This window comes from Octodon degus, unplaced genomic scaffold, assembly GCF_000260255.1.
Source record: "Octodon degus isolate 3935 unplaced genomic scaffold, OctDeg1.0 scaffold00033, whole genome shotgun sequence".
Lineage (NCBI taxonomy): Eukaryota > Metazoa > Chordata > Mammalia > Rodentia > Octodontidae > Octodon > Octodon degus.
Window position 1 is genome coordinate 16,514,084 of NW_004524609.1, and position 16,060 is coordinate 16,530,143.

The 16,060-nt window shown below is 45.8% G+C and overlaps 1 protein-coding gene and 1 pseudogene across 3 annotated transcripts in view; both read right to left on the reverse strand.

Annotated features, from left to right (window-relative positions):
* Window positions 1-16,060, reverse strand: part of Ube2o (ubiquitin conjugating enzyme E2 O) — a 58,597-nt gene that overhangs the window by 40,026 nt on the left and 2,511 nt on the right. The gene's annotated exons all lie outside the window — the stretch shown is intronic.
* Window positions 10,409-10,609, reverse strand: LOC111816534 (annotated as a pseudogene).

Genomic DNA, 16,060 nt, shown 5'->3' on the forward strand with positions numbered 1-16,060 from the left:
ACAGGGAACATGGCTTTTAAAACTAATAAACCCCTTAAACCTCACAAAACCCATTTCAACCTTTTCAATGACTGTTTTAAAAAGGAAAAGGAAAAGGCAGAATAAAGTAACCCAGAAGTGAAAAAACTAAAAAGTAAAAACAAGGCTGAGCTTGCCTGATGGCACATCCCTGTAATCTCAGTATTCAGGAGGCTGAGGCAGGATGATCTCCACGCCCTGCGCGTGGAAGCGCAACAGCCTACCTACTAGGCACGTAGGTGTTGGCCTTGAACTCACTCACTGCAAAGTGAGTTGAAGGCCAGCCTACCTGCATAGTGAAACCCTGTCTCAAAAACACAAAACAAACAAAAAGAACCCAAGGCTGGCACCATGCATGGTGGCACACTGGTAATTCTAACTACTTAGGAGATTGAGGCAGGAGGATTACCTGCTACCTTGGCCAACTTACACTGTCTCAACATAAAAAATAAAGAAATGGCTGGGAATGTAGCACAGTGGCAGAGTGCTTACCTAGCAGGAACAAGGCTGAGTCTGATCCTCAGCACTGCTAACAAATAAAGTCAGCCTTCTCGTGTAAACAAGCTAATGATCAGTATCCTCCATGACTTTATTTCAATCCTGTTTACTGTGTGGGCCTCCAACCAAAATGGGAAGGAGGAAACAGCTAAAGTATTCCTCAAGGAGCAGCCACTAAGTCAGGCGCTCTGCTCAGGGCCTCTCAAAGGCGAGCCCATCTGATCACCAACAAACACAGACACCAAGTGACTGCAGGCTGGCGTGTCCACTCTAAACCCAGGGCTGAAGCACTCCTGCCCCTTCTGGCTCTCTTGCTGCCACTAATCCAGCCCTGCGCGTAGAGGTGCAGCAGCCCTTGGGCCAAAGGCACAGCAAACAAGCCTCTTCCCGAGGGCTGCCCCAGCATGGGGGGCAGAGTACAGCGTGCAAAACGCCTTACCACTTGACCAGTACTGCCCCTCCAGACACTGCCAACTAGCTGGGCCATGCACACAACACAACCATCTTGCAGGGAAAAGGGCAGGCAGTCTGAGAAGCATCGTCAATGGGTAACGCTTTTCAGGATGATAAGATGAACCAAAGATCTAAAGGTACTGAGTAATTCCAATTAGGAATTTCCCTAAGAAACATGAAGATGTTGACAAAGATGTAAAAGGCATAAAGTAAAAGTATGACATTAGTTCTGTTATTTTTAATAATGAAAGCTATTTTTTAAAATATATATATATTTTAAAAATTTTATTTATTTGTGTGTGTGTGGCCAGCTCAGCCCACCAGGGGGCGGGGCTGGCTGGCATGTGGTGCTGGGGGATTGAACCGCGGTCCCTGTGCTTTGCTAAGCTTGTTCTAATTAGGTGCTTTAGGCCACTGAGCCATCTCACCAGCCCCATGAAAGCTATTTAACTTCTCAAAAGTAGAGACTGGTTAAAGAAACTCTGGAGATTGTCTGATAGGATGGTACACATTTAGCTGATGTGTTCTGGAAGCAGGAAGAAAGCTTTCTGACCCAGAAACACCCCTCCCTGTGAGCATCTACTAGGAGGCACTGACAAGCAGCAGCCACCTGCCCTGATTGGTGCCAGGCACATGGTCTGTGTGTCTGATGAATAGTAACCCTGCTGCACCAAAGGAAGCTCTATAAACCGTGAGCCAAAAAAAACCTTTCCTCTTTTCAGATTTGAGCATCGTGTGTTTTGTCTCAGCAATGAGAAAAGACAGTGAAGGAAGATGGCAAATAGCTCCAGGGGATTTTCCAGGGCACCTCCAGTTTCGGGGAAGATGGCTTCCAGGATACCAACCAACAAAAAGAAGACGCGCCTGATGCAAAAGCACCCAGCGCTGGGGACATGTACAGGTACAGCTAGTCTGAACCCCTCTCTGGCAATGCAAATCCTCTTTCGGAATCTGGCCCATTTGTAAAAATTGTTAAGTGGGGGGAGGGGGAGAAAGTTAAGAATCAGCACAGTGCTTTTCTAGTCAGAAATACATGCTTGTGAAAGACTTGAACCATCCACGGAAATACCCAACTAAATGCAGTTACCCCCGAGTGGTGAATTACAGGTGACTTTTTTCCCCAATACGAGGACTAAGCCCAGGGCCTCCCTCACGCATGCCCGCCAGATGCTCTTATCACTGAGCCACATCACCAGCCCTTTCTTAAAATTTTGAAACAGAGTCTCATTAGGTTGCGCAGGCTGGCTTTGAACCTGTGATCTTACTGCCCAGGCCTCCTGAGTAGCTGGATTACAGGAGTGTACACCCTTGCCCTGCAACAGATCACTTTTCAAAGACTCTATCTTAATAAATTTTGCATTTTTTTTACATAAGTGCATCCCTAATCCAAAAATTTTAAACATTCTGAAATACTGGTATGATATGCTGGTAAGTTTTAGACTATTTTTTACATTAGGGATGTTCAACAGATGAAGTTGAACCAAATATTCCAAAATTCCATACACTCCAAAATCTTTACTTTCAATTCTAAGCATTTCTGATCATGGATACTCAACTTGTAATAGGAATATGTATGTAATGTGGCAATCAGGAAAAAAAATACCACAAATTTAAGACAAATAAGCAATTCTTTTCTCAATATTGGATCATCAAAGTCAATGGCCACAGGACCTAGGCCTTTTCTTTTCTTTTTTCCCTAGACCTTTCCTAACCTGCTAAGCTTGGGTCCCCAAAGGCCAAGTCTGCACATGAGGGAGCTTTGCCACCACGCCCAGCTCCAAAGAGCAGTGGTACACGCCTGTAATCCCAGCACGTGGGAGGCGGAGGCAGGTATCCCTCATCTCAGACATTCCCAGTAGGTGACCGCATGTTAACAGGGATCGTCTCCTACTTTTATAGAAGATTTTTCTAAAAGGTTTAAAGTTTCAGGTGGGTCAATGAAAAAGTTCTGGAGATGCAGGGGATGGCAGCAGAACAGCAATGTGAATGTACGTTAACACTTCTGAACTATTCGCCTGAAATGGTTAAAGTGGTGAGTTTTATTATGTGTATTTACTAGAATTTTAAAAAATCTTAGTGGGGCCTCATCTTTCTCCTGATCATCTGTGAGCCTGGCATGGTGAAAGGCACCCAATGCTCCACCGTGCCCCATCTCACACACACTCAACCATGGTGAGGGCCAGGCAGGAGAACACAGGTTATTCCTAGGACATCCTTTATGCCTTGGTGCCCCACATAAAGAAACTGTCCTAGCTATCCCGTCTTCTTCACTGCCCCACTGTTCTGAGTATTTATTTATTTAGGTGTTTGTTGTTGGTTTTTTTTTTTTTTTTTTTTTTTTTTTTTGGAACTGGGGATTGAACTCAGATCCTTGCGTTTGCTGTTCAAGCGCTTATCCTACTGAGCCATCTCCCCAGCCCCTGTTGTTGTTGTTTTTAAGACAGGGTCTCACTGTATAGTTCAGGCTGGCCTTGAACGTGCTTATGTAGCTCAGGCTGGCCTTGAACTCAGTAATCTTCCTCAGTACTGGTATTACAGGCATGTGATGTGCCACCAACCCAGCTGTTATTTAGGTTTTTTGAGACAGGTCTCACTATGTAGTTCAGGCTGGCTTTGAATTCACAGCAATCCTCCTGCTTCAACCTCTGGAGTGCTGGGACTATAGGCATGTGCCACCTACTACTAACTGAAAGCCTTCCTACTTTCTTAGATTCAACAGAGTCCCAGTGTCACTAGTGGGGAGAGTCAGGTCCCAAGGCCATATCATGCACTACCAAAATGATCCCTGAAGAAACCTTACCTCTACTCGTTATGCCCAACGCAGCCAGCCTCTCCTGCATGGGACAGATTGCCACTTCTCCGCTGCATACTGGCTAACATGTTAGTTCACACTTTGGGCCATTTTGTTTGAAAAATCAGTGCTTTCCACACTCCATGCCATGCACGTCAGTGATGTCACACAAAGCAGATGCTCAGATAAGCTCCCCTGCACTACAGAGGCTTCCCAAATGGCCTGCAGGCTCTCCAGCTCCCCCGTTTACCTGTCACGAGCAGCTGCCAGCTCATCCACGCAAACTTTGGAGTGGCTCCTTGTCACGTAACAATCCAATCCCTAATTCCTGAGTCTGCCAGCATTGTCTCCTTTTCCATCCCACCACTAGCTCAGCAAGTCTCAAAATACGGGCCAGGGGCCACGGAGACCCATTTAGGAGGCCCACATTTTTCAAAACATCTTTATTTGCCTTTTTTATACTCACAGCTCATAAAATGTATGCCTGGTATTCTGAAGTTTTAACTCTTGTATGTGGGCCAGCAAGCAAGCTCAGTGGAGTAAGTGCCTGGTTTGGTAAGCTCAGGGACCAGGGTTTGATCCTTGGTCCCACATGCTGTGCCATCCCTGCCCACTGAGGCACACTGAGCCAGTGACAGAATCTAGGTGTGGTGGTGCAGGGCTGAAAACAGAAGGATCACTATTAGTTCAAGCTGTGTAGTGGGACCCTGTACCAAATACATTAAAAAAAAAAAAAAAATCTTGTAAGCATGTGTGTCATACTGGGGACTGAACCCAGGAGTTCTCTACTACTGAGCTACATGTTCAGCCTTCTGCATTTTAAACTTTTGAGATAGGGCTAAATTGTTTTGGTGGAACTCAAATTTGCTATCCTCTTGCCTCAGGGTCTCAGCCTGGGAGTACAGTTATGTGTACCATCACACCCAACTTGTTTTAACTTCCAACATGGTAAAATGTTAATCAACACAATCCATAGAAGTCACGGCACTCTGGGATGCTGAGGAAAGAGGATTGCAAGTTCAAGTTCAGTATGCTATCTATTCAAATATTCAAAAATTTGATTCGAATACAGCCTGCCCATTTGTTTACTGTGTCTACATGTTTTACATGCTGCAATGGTTGTGCTGAGCAGATGTGACAGGGACAGAGCAGTCTGAGAAGCTGAAACATTTACTACCTGGTGCTGTCCAGAAAGTCTGCTGCTGGGGGAGTGTTGTGCCTGCTCCACTCCCCATAACTGGCTCAGTGCAAAGGAAGCCACGGAGCCATGGAAGAGAACCTGAGCTTTGGAAACACAAACAGCCTAAGTTCAAATCCCAGCTCTGCTTCTCGCTAGCTCTGTAACTTTGGGTAATAAAAGATCATAGCACTCTAGGAAGCTGAGGTAGGAGGATTTTTCTGGGTCTCCCTCTCTAAAACAGGGCACTGAACACTGAAAACCTTCATGGGAATGAAACTGCAAGCAGAAAGCAGGATTAACACTGCCTGGTCCCCAGCCAGAGTCCATTGAGACTGCCTGGGTAAAGACAGCAATGTCGCTAAACAATGAATAATCACTCTCCTCTTGACTCCTTGCTTTACACCCCTTAAAAGCAATTATATTTTCATCCCCAAAAGAACTGAAGTCCAATGAAATGTCTTAGTAACAGCTGTGTATTAATAAGAACTGTCAGCAAATAATGGCAAGGGGAGGAGGAAGACAAAGGGGTACCTCAACTCCCATCTCTCCACAGCTTATGTTTTGACAATTTCTGGTTCATTAACATTGGCACTAGAAAAACAGGCAGAAAGGAGACAAAACCATAACTCAACCACACACTAAAACTTCCCATCACCAGTACGGATACAAGGGCGGTCATTGCTGTTTTTAACACACAGTTCTAGGTTTCTTCAAAGTTACAAGTCTGGCACACCCAGTGTAGCTCCAGGTGGAACTCTCAGCCTCCTCCCCAACCAGTGTCTTCGTTTTTGCCCCCATACTGACCACTGAACTCAGAGCCTTGGTGCTCTATGCTACATCTCCTGCCTTTGTTGACAGGTTTCTGCTAAGCAGCTAACTTGCTAAGCAGCTAAGCTGTTCAGGCTGAGCTCCAATTTACAATCTTCCTGCCTCAGCCTCCCAGAGCACTGGGTTCACAAGTATGTATCATCACACCTGGCTCCCAACTAGGATCTTGAGGCAGGCAGAGCACAAGGCCCCAGCTGCCATCCTCAACTGGTTCACCTGCAGTGGGGCTGGCATTCTTTTTCCACCAGAGAAGCCCTGTGACAAGGTGAGGTTTGGCTGTTGACTACCATTCAAGAAAGGCCCCTGTGAACCCACCGGTGCTTTCTGGGGGGTTATACAGCTGCTCCCCATAAGAGACAGTTGTGTCTAGTGGATACCCTGAGACAAAGAAAGTAGATGTTTCTACCTACATCTCTACATTAACCAGCTTTCCACTGTTGGGCAAAATATGTAACCTACACAACTTAAGAGAGGGGCTGTTAGCTTCAGAGGTTTAGTCCCAGGTTGGCTGGCACCATCAGAAACATCACAGCAGAAAGATAATGCCCAGGAAAGCTGCTCATTTCACAGCCAGCAGGAAGCCCCCGAAAGAGCTGCAAAGGAAGGGGACTGCACCAGAGGAGGTCTCCAAGACAATGCCCTCAGGCCCACCCAGACACACCTATGGCAACCTTGAAGAGTTTTTTTGTTTTTTGATACAGGGTCTCCCTCTGCAGTTCAGGCTGGCCTTGAACTCACTTTGTAACACAGACTGGCCTTGATTGCCAAGAGATCCTCCTGCCTCAGCCTTCCTAATATTAGGATGCTCATAGGTGCCAGCCCTAGAGTAACTTTTCACAGAGCTCTCAGAAGAGCCCAGCCTGAGCAATAAATGACATGGAGCAACCTACTGCTACTGGGTGGAGAGGGTGGGGGAGGAGGGAGGAAGCTGGCCAGAGGCCCCCACAGCTCCCACATGGGCACAAGGTGTCTGGAGAAGATGAAGACCCTGGCAAGAATGTCTCACAAGTGGGAAGGAGAAAACTTATTTTTTCTCAAAGGTTTCCAACAATCTCCATGTGCACAAGCATGAGGCGTGCTGCCTGTGTTCTTCAAGGGGCTTCTAAAGCAGAAGAGAAGCACAGATGTGCTTCCAGGCATAAGAAGGGAACAGACCTGCGGGGGTCAACTGAACAAGAATCTGGGAAGGAGATGCTGTTGCTGGGCTGCAGGGGAAGCCTGAGGCAGGCAGAGCAAGGAGAAGGTCACATCTGACCAGGCCCGGGTCGCACAGGAGGCAAGAGGCACTTCAAAAAAGTACTAGTTTCAAATCAGATCAGGAGCCAAAGAAGGGGAATTTAAAATGGTCCAGATGTTTAGATTTTTATAAGATGCGTGTTTACGTGCCAGCTCCTAACTTAGAAACAGCTCTGGAGGAAGCATATTTACACACATGCACAAAGATAAGGCCATATGGTGGGGTCAACAGCTGCTGACTCATGGCGACTGGCAGTTAGTAGTGGTGGCCTGCTTAACAACTTTCTGTATATTTGAAGTTTTTTCATACTAAAAAGCTGGAAAATTTTCTTTTTAATTCTACATCCTTGGTGAGTAGGGAGAGTAGTCAAAATCACAAAATCTTTGTGACATTTTAAATGACAATGTGGAGCTATCCATTAGGCAGCTGGGAATGTGATGCAAATGCTTAAGTCATCTAAATTCAGGTAGGAGCAGCACTCAAAACACGGGGAGGAAAAAAAATGGGGAGAGGTGAGAAGACAGAAGTTAAGAAAAGTTTCACATCTAAGGTAACAAGAAGTAAAAAAAAAAAAAAAGGCAGAGAAAGAGAGACTGACTGCTTGCTTAGTGGGCATGTTGGTATAGACCTGTAATCCTAGCATTAAGGAGGCTGAGGCAAGAGGATCCCAAGTTCGAGGCCATTCCAGGCTACTTTTTTTTGGTGGAACCAGGGATTGAACTCAGGCCCTTGCGCTTGCCAGGGAAGCACTTATTCCACTGAGCCATCTCCCCGGCCCCTCATTCCAGGCTACTTAATGAGACTCTTTCTCAAAAAATAATACCAAGTGGTACATGCCTGTAATCCCAGCATTTGGGAGGCTGAGGCAGGATGGTTACAAGTTTGAGGCCAGCCTAGCTTCCATAGTGAGTTCAAGACCAATCTGAACTATATGGCAAGACCCTGTCTCAAACAAACAAACAAAAAATAATAAAAGTAAAAAGGGTTAAGGACATAAGCTCAGTGGCAAAGCATCCTTCAGTTTCCCAGTATCACAATAATTAATTTTGAAAAAGCCTAGTATAGTTGTCATGCATGCCTATAACTCCAGCACTCAGGAGACTAATGCAGAAGGATCAGCAATTTGAAGCTATCTTTGGCTACATAGCAAGAGCTTGTCTCCAAAAATTAAGTAGAATAAATAAAAAGGGCTGGGGATGTAGCTCAGTGTGCTTGCCTAGCATGTGTGAGGGACTGGGTTCAGTTCTCAGTACTGCAGGGGGCTGTGGATGGCAGGAGGTGGGAGGGAGGGCAGACACAGTGGGGGAGGAGGGAACGGGGAGAGAGGGAGAGAGAGAGAGAAACTTGGGTATAGTCAAGTATAACAGAACCCCAGGGGGAAAGCTTCCATTAAGACTGTACAGCCAACCACATTAAATACAGCTGACAGGTCCAGAGGGGGACAAGGACTGAGACAACGTCCACAAATGCAGTGACAGGAATTCACAAGTCCTGTGACCTGCAGGACAGCTGTCACATCCCACTGTGAGGCCAGACAAAAGGCTACCGCAAAGTCCTTAGGAAATGGCGCAGACAAACATTCCCCAGTAGGGCTGGGATCCCCCCAAATCATGGAGGAATGCTCTCACCCTAGGCCGCACCAACCTTCAGGGCCCTCCAAGTCTCTCAGGTAATTAACCAGAAGCAGACGACACACAGGCTGCTTCCAACACAGCAGGGACCCAGGCCGCTGCTCACAAGGCATGTCTGTGCTTCTGCCTGTGCTCGAAGGGGAGTGGGAGGTATAGTAAATGCTGCCCTCCATCCAGGAGACTCACGCAAGGCAGCTTTACCAGCCTGCATCCCAGCCCAGCTCTGGTGACCAGGATCAGACTTCAACCAGGAGGAAGACCACAGGGCTGCTGCTAGATGCCAAAGAAGGCCGCGCTCCGTGAGGCTGCCTCAGGAAGTCTTCAGTGCTGGTTAAAGTTTTCACCTTTTTACTGGGAAAGACTGCCTTCCCCAGTCCCCAAGCCTCAGTATTTAAAATTTTAAACTTAAATTGCCATAGCCTATGTCCTAGCCATAGCTATGTTATCAACCTGAACCACAAGGGACCCAGCAACCGTGTCATTCCTTTGACTCAGCTGCAGAGTAGTAAATGATGCTGCAGATTGAAATCCTCCAACCAAAGAACCAACCAGATTTTGCCCACAAAAAACATTCATCCCAGTATTACTGCCAAATGAACACTTCTGAGTGGTGTATTAGTTGCTCATGGTATTTAAATCAGAGAAAAATGTTTTTCACAATTAGTATTCAAACATTATGTGTTTGATTTTTAATTTTTGGTCAACTTATCAAAGTATAATTGGCACATACTAGTATGTATTACCAATTAGAAAAATCCACATTGTTGGGGGGGGGGGAAGAACAGGAGCAGCTGAGATAGAAAGCATCAAGATGTGCTACATATATGTACCAGTTCACCACAATCATTTGTCATGTAAAAATAAAAAGCATAGTACAGGGGCTGGTGAGATGGCTCAGTGGTCTAAAGCACCTACTTAGAATAAGCTTAGCAAAGCACAGGAACGGCGGTTCAATCCCCCAGCACCACATGCCAGCCCCCGCCCCCTGGTGGGCTGAGCTGGCCACACACACACACACACACACACAAATAAATAAATAAAATTAAAAATAAATAAATAAAAATAAAAAAAAAAAGCATGGTACAATGTACCTGTGCCCACGGGGCCTCTACGTGACCCGCACACAAGTGACAATGGCTCCCTTCGACAGCCAGTCTGGGCTGAAGGGCACATAACCCTGGAGTGTATGAGTTCGGAGGGCTATCAATGAATTAACATGTTCGGCTTTAGCTGAACTAACTACAGAGCCAGTCCAGGCAGCATCTTGTTCTTCCCTGTCTGGAACTGCACACTCGTCAGGTGTTTCCTAACAGACTTGAGGCCGGCTGAGATGTCAGCTCAGATGCAGCCAGAATGGGCCTCAGGCTCCATGGGCTGCTCTGTGGGTGCTGTAGCCTTGAAGCATGTCCTTCCCAAGGAGCCCCAAGAGGGAGGGAGTTAAAAACCAAAATCCTAGCTGGGTGCGGTATCACAGGCCTCTAATTCCAGAACTCTAGGAGATTAAGGCAGGAAGATTCCAAGTTCAAGTCCAGCCTGGGCAACTTGGCAAGTACCTGTCTCAAAACAAAAATAAAAAAGGGGTAGCGATATAGCCCAATACAAAGGCCCTGAGTTCAATCTCCAGCATATATAAAATCCTACTAGGTTAAGTAAGTGGTGGTTCCTTGGAAATTGCAAGGTACTTCATAAATGTTTCTAAGTGTTCCTTTTCTACGAGTGTGCAGGTTACTAAGGGTTGAAACTAGAATGTTCACAATCCTCAGCGCCCCCCGCGGGAAAGCATGAACACAGTCTTCCACTACCACAGATTATACAGTTGAAATTGCAGGGGTCAGCACATCCAGAGATCCGGAGGGAACTAGAGGGATCTGGAGGGATCTGGAGGGATCCAGAGGGATCTGGAGGGCAATGGATAAGCCACACCCTGGGAAACCACCTTCATGGTCATGGCATCTCCCATGCCAGGTAAATATTCCAGCCTTAAAAAAAAAAAAAAAAAAAGAATTTAAAAAAAATTTAGAAGCTCACAAATCTACCAGGTTAGCCAGTGTGGGCAACTTGCAATCCTCCTGTGCTTCCCAGGGTGCTAGGATTACAGGCATACACTGTCATGCCTGGCATCTTGGTACTTTTTATTATTAATTTAAATGTGCAGTCCCCCTTTCACCTATGGTCAGGCCAAGCACTGGGCAGGAAAACTTCAAATATTTCTATTGCCCGTAACAGGAGCTCAGGTTATACTCTTCAGAGTGAAAGCCCACAGAAATTGCCCTGGCTTCAACTCTGAGGGGACCGCAGGCAGCTGACCCTGATCATGTGGCCAGCCCTGCTGTAATGACAATTCACATTACACATGTTAACTGCATCCCTTTTTAAAACCCCGGCCCTGAACACGTTCCAGCAGATTCCACAAGGCCCAACAGTAGATAAAATAGTAAAATAAGACAAAAAAAGGGGGGGAAGGGGGGTGGAGACTTCATCTTGATAAAATAGGAAAATGAAAAATGCTGGGCAACAGTGCAGTGGAGGGGCGGGGTGGTACAAAAAAAATCTTTAATGTCCTAAAACAAAGTCACACAGGGCAATCAAAGGGAAAGGAACCTGGAATTGAGGCAGGGCTCAACCTTTTTGCAAGGGATTCTCCCCCATCTCATGACTCAGCATTTCCAGCAGAAAGAGGACAGCAGTGGCAGCAAAGGGGACAGGAGGTCAAGCTGGACTTCCAAGGCTGCAGACTTTTAAGAGACACAAGGAATGCCAGTCCTGGGAGGGTCTGCACATGTGTTTTGCTCCAGGAGGTGGAGGTGGGGTCTAAAACCAGAGCTGGAATGAATCAAACTACAGTTGCTTTCATTCAACACTGTGGGTCATTCGCTAGAAGTAAAATATATTCTTGACAGTTATTGTGAGGGCCCAAGGAGCCAGGAAAGAGAATGTGGTAGGGGTTTTTTCAGACAGGGTTTCACTATATATCCGGGTTGGCCTCGAGTGTGATCCTCTACCTCAGCCTCCTGTGCACCACCCCCCGGTGCTCGAATGTATACACACAGCAGTGTGAGCACTGTCACAACATGCCCCAACCCTGCTGAGCCTGCCACTGCTATGACCACACACCTGCCCATCCCCCTCACACCCTGACCCATCCCAACCCCTGCACGCCTTCCCACCTCATGTGCAGTTATCTCCTATTCCACTAAGACTCTTAGGGTTTAAAGGCTGGTTAGGCCAACTCCGGCTTGATTCCAGTTGGATCAGGGTACTATCTGGTCAGGCACAGCAAGGAGCTGTGAATTCTGAACCTACACATTCTCAGTGAGAACAAAGACCTTTATGTCAACTCACATTCAGGTTCTGCCACTTACCAGCAATGTGACACTGGGAAAGTTCCTCACCCTCTCTGTTCCTAGTTTCCTCTTCTGAAATATGGGGTTAATTAGGGTACCTCATTCATAGAGTTGCTGTAAGCACTAAGTAAAACATACAAGGCACTCAGAGTACTTAGAACACGGTAAACAACATAATGCTTGACTTGTTATCTTAAAAGTAGTTAGTACTCTACCATCCTTGTAATTCATAATCTTATTACCTGTCTTGGGGGACTTTCAAAAGAGGTCTTAAAGATGGGGAAGGCGTAAGACTGCACACAGGTATATATTCATTCTGCCTCTCCTGGAGGCCGGCAGGTTTGTATTAAAGAGGAATGAGATTTGTAAGTACTGTTAGAAGACAAGGTTGATATGCAGTCAACCCTATAATCCATCTGGTCACTTCCCATAACACAAGCAATTAGGAATTCTAAGCTGGGCGGTGACGCATGCCTGTAATCCCAACACAGTAGGTTGAGGCAAGAAGATCACCATGAGTACAACACCAGCCTCGGCTAGATAGTGAATATAAGGCCAACCTAAACTACATAGCAAGATCATGTCTCAAAACAAACAAAAGACCCCTGAAACAAGCCCCCTGGTACACCATTTACTTCCCATTTTGGTGTGGTATTGCCCTGTGACACGGGAAGTGATATCCTAAAGGGTGGGGCTGGCTCTGCGTCATCCATCAGAATGATGCCTGCTAATAACCAAGTGGCCATCCCAGGCATGAGCCAGCTACACATCCACCTATTGTACCTCAGGAGCTAGAAAGAGGACCTCAGATTCACTGCAGAGAAGACAAGGCAGTGACTCGGCCAAGGTCATTCAGAGCAGGTGCCAGCCAAAAAAGCACCCAAAGATTTTAACTTCCAATTGCAGTACAAACACACACCATGCCCCCTGTTCAAAGTGCCCTTGAGTTAGGCAGTGACCTGACAGAGGCACCGTCCAGGTACAGTGGTCTAGGAATTAGAAGGGGAAAACCAAGGGACAAGAAATAAAATCACAGAACAGCTGTTAGAGTCTCCAAGCTGTGATCGTATCAGAATAAAATGCAATTAAGAAGCACTTAGTCCTGCATCTTGGTTAACCTTACATAACTTCTCCCTATGACATCACCAGGAACAATTGCTTTTAATGGGCCCAGCACCTGGACAAGGGAGACAACCTTCTCAGGCTCTGACACTACATCTAAATAGCTTTCTTTGTGGAAATGCTGGCCTGAGCAGGAGCCAAAAATAAACTGAAAAGCCAATTCCTGAGAGACCTGTCATCAAGGATGCTTCACACACGGCTTTACAAAAGCAGGGTAGTCATAGACAGCTTCAATTTGGAAGCACTCAGGAGACCCTGAATGTTGTAGCAACTTTAATGACAAAGATGGCCAAAAGGTGGAAAAGCAAAGGAAAAACACAAACAGGCCACCATAGGAGGAAAGAGGAACCTGAAGGGGTCCTGCTGTGCCTCTTACAGAGCTGCTCTGTGCATACAAGACAGGTGGAGACCAGAATGACCCAATGTGTCTAGCCAGGCTCAGGAAGATGTTAACATCTGGCTTTGTTCCAGTTTACCACAAAGGATGACTGGCAGTGGAAAGGGGTGGCCTCTGCAGAGGAGACCTGAGGCCGGACAGAGTTTCAAGTAGACAGATAGGGCTGCAGGAGCCAGGATATTGGGGGATAAGGGACTTTGCAAGAGGAACTGGCCACCGTGTGTGTGTGTGTGTGTGTGTGTGTGTGAGAGAGAGAGAGAGAGACAGAGAGAGAGAGAGAGATTCTTTTGGCATAACTGGAGATTGAACCCAGAGCCCTCACACTGAGCTATATTGCAGCCCTTTGTAAAATTTTATTTTTGAAGAAGAGCCTTATTAAGTCACTAAAAGTTGCCTAACTGGGCTCAAACTTATGTTCCTCCTGCCTCAGCCTGCCAGAATGCTGGAATTACGGCATTCATCACGTCCAGCTCATGTGCTCCCTCTTTCACCACACTCACGATGGGGCCATAGTTCATGTCTTTTTTTTTTTTTTTTTATACCGAGCATTTCTTTTTTCAGGACCTTGGGATTGCCAGGCAGGTACTAATGCCACTGAGCTATGTCCCTGCCCCCTCCCCCCAGTTCACATCTTGTTACCAGGTGGCTTCAACCCCCAGTGGTACCAGCATGACTGTCCTCTAGGGCAACTTTTTATTAATTTTATTAGTAAAATACTGATAAAAGAAGCCAAGGAGGGGCCAGGGAGATGGCTCAGTAGGATAAGCGCTTGACTGGCAAACGCAAGGATCTGAGTTCAATCCCCGGTTCCACCAAAAAAAAAAAAAAAAAAGAGGCCAAGAAAATAGCTCAGTGGTCTAAGCACCTGCCTGGCAAGCATAAGATTTAACTCCTGGTACCGCATGCCATGCCACTCAGCACTGCATGAAGCTGGCCACAGAAACTGGGCATGCTGGCACATGTTTGTAATCCCAGTGTTGGAGAGGCTGGAAAGGAGAATCACTACGAGTCTGAGTTGTGTAGTAAGACCCTGTATCTACTAAATAAATAAATGTTTAAAAATCAAATTAAAAAAAAAAAGACTGATAAAAGTAAATAGATGTTTGTACCATCAGTGGTACAAGCTGCCCAATGGGACACTCACACGGATGCCAACAGTGGTCCAAGCCACTGGTGGGAACACATTATGCCTTCAAGAAGCTCAATATGGGCTACTGGGAGCATCAGGAGTGTGACCATATATTCCACAGCTTCATGAAAAAACAACTTTATTTCTGCTGCACATTTTCATGGAGGTGGCAGGAAAGTCACTTGCTACCCCATCTCTTCCCTTCTGTTTGTAAATATGCTCACTAAAAAATTAAGAGTATAAGCTATCTACTTTCCCTATGGTAGCCCACCCTGTGTCTTACAGGGTGTACTTTTATTTTGCTTTTGCTTTTTTTTTTTTTTAACTTGGCCCAAGCTCACTCTGCAGAGCCAGTTTCTCACCCACTCTTTGCTTTTTCAAATAAAACTTGCTACCACTAAAATAAATAAACAAATAAATAAGAAACTAATACTAAGCCTTTATTCAGTACCCTCCCATTTAAAATAAAAACTATAATTAAAAAAATACTCCAGGGTCTGCCTAAGAAACATTCCATATTGAATAGTCACTATTAAAAAGACCCCCCCTTCAAAAAATAAATAAATGAAAAGATTACAATAGGTTAAAAAATTACAATAGGTGGCAGAATGACTGACTCTCAAAACTGTCACATTATTCTATAAATAACTAGGTTCTCAGATCTCTTACCTAGACTAGGGATGGGTAGGAATAAGAACCTAGACAGTCAGTCTTGGTCTAATGGTCTTTGCTCAAAGCACATTATCACCTTGATGGAAGACATATGGATCAGGAAGTGAGAGAAATGTCCCCTACATCACAATGCTACCAAGTTCCAAGGCCCACTCTAGCACCCTTGCCAGTGTCCCAGGAGCAAAGAAGGAGACATTCTGCTGACAGGGTCACATGTGCCTGCAGTTCATGGTAACAAACAGCTATCAGGTAATAAACGCTCCCTTCCTGAATAAACCCTAACCCACTCTCAGGTCCTTAAAATCTACGCCCGGCCATCCGTAACCAGGTACTACATTCCACCCCCATCACCCAAAGGAATTTCTGTGGCCCTTGACTTTTGCTATAGAAGCGGTAACACTAAAATGGCAAAGAAAACACCACAACCAAAGCCACAGAATGGGTTCCAAAACACACCAAGTCTCAAAAGGACAGCTTCAAAATCCATCTAAAGGGCTGGTGAGATGGCTCAGTGTTCTAAAGCACCTACTTAGAACAAGCTTAGCAAAGCACTGGGACCATGGTTCAATCCCCCAGCACCACATGCCAGCCAGCCCCGCCCCCTGGTGGGTTGAGCTGGCCACACACACACAAACACACAAATAAATAAAATTTAAAAATGTTTATCAATAAAACTTTGAAAAAAAAAAAAAAAAGAATGATAAAAAAAAAAAAATCCATCTAAGGGGGCCACGGAGATAGCTCAGTAGAATAAGTGCTT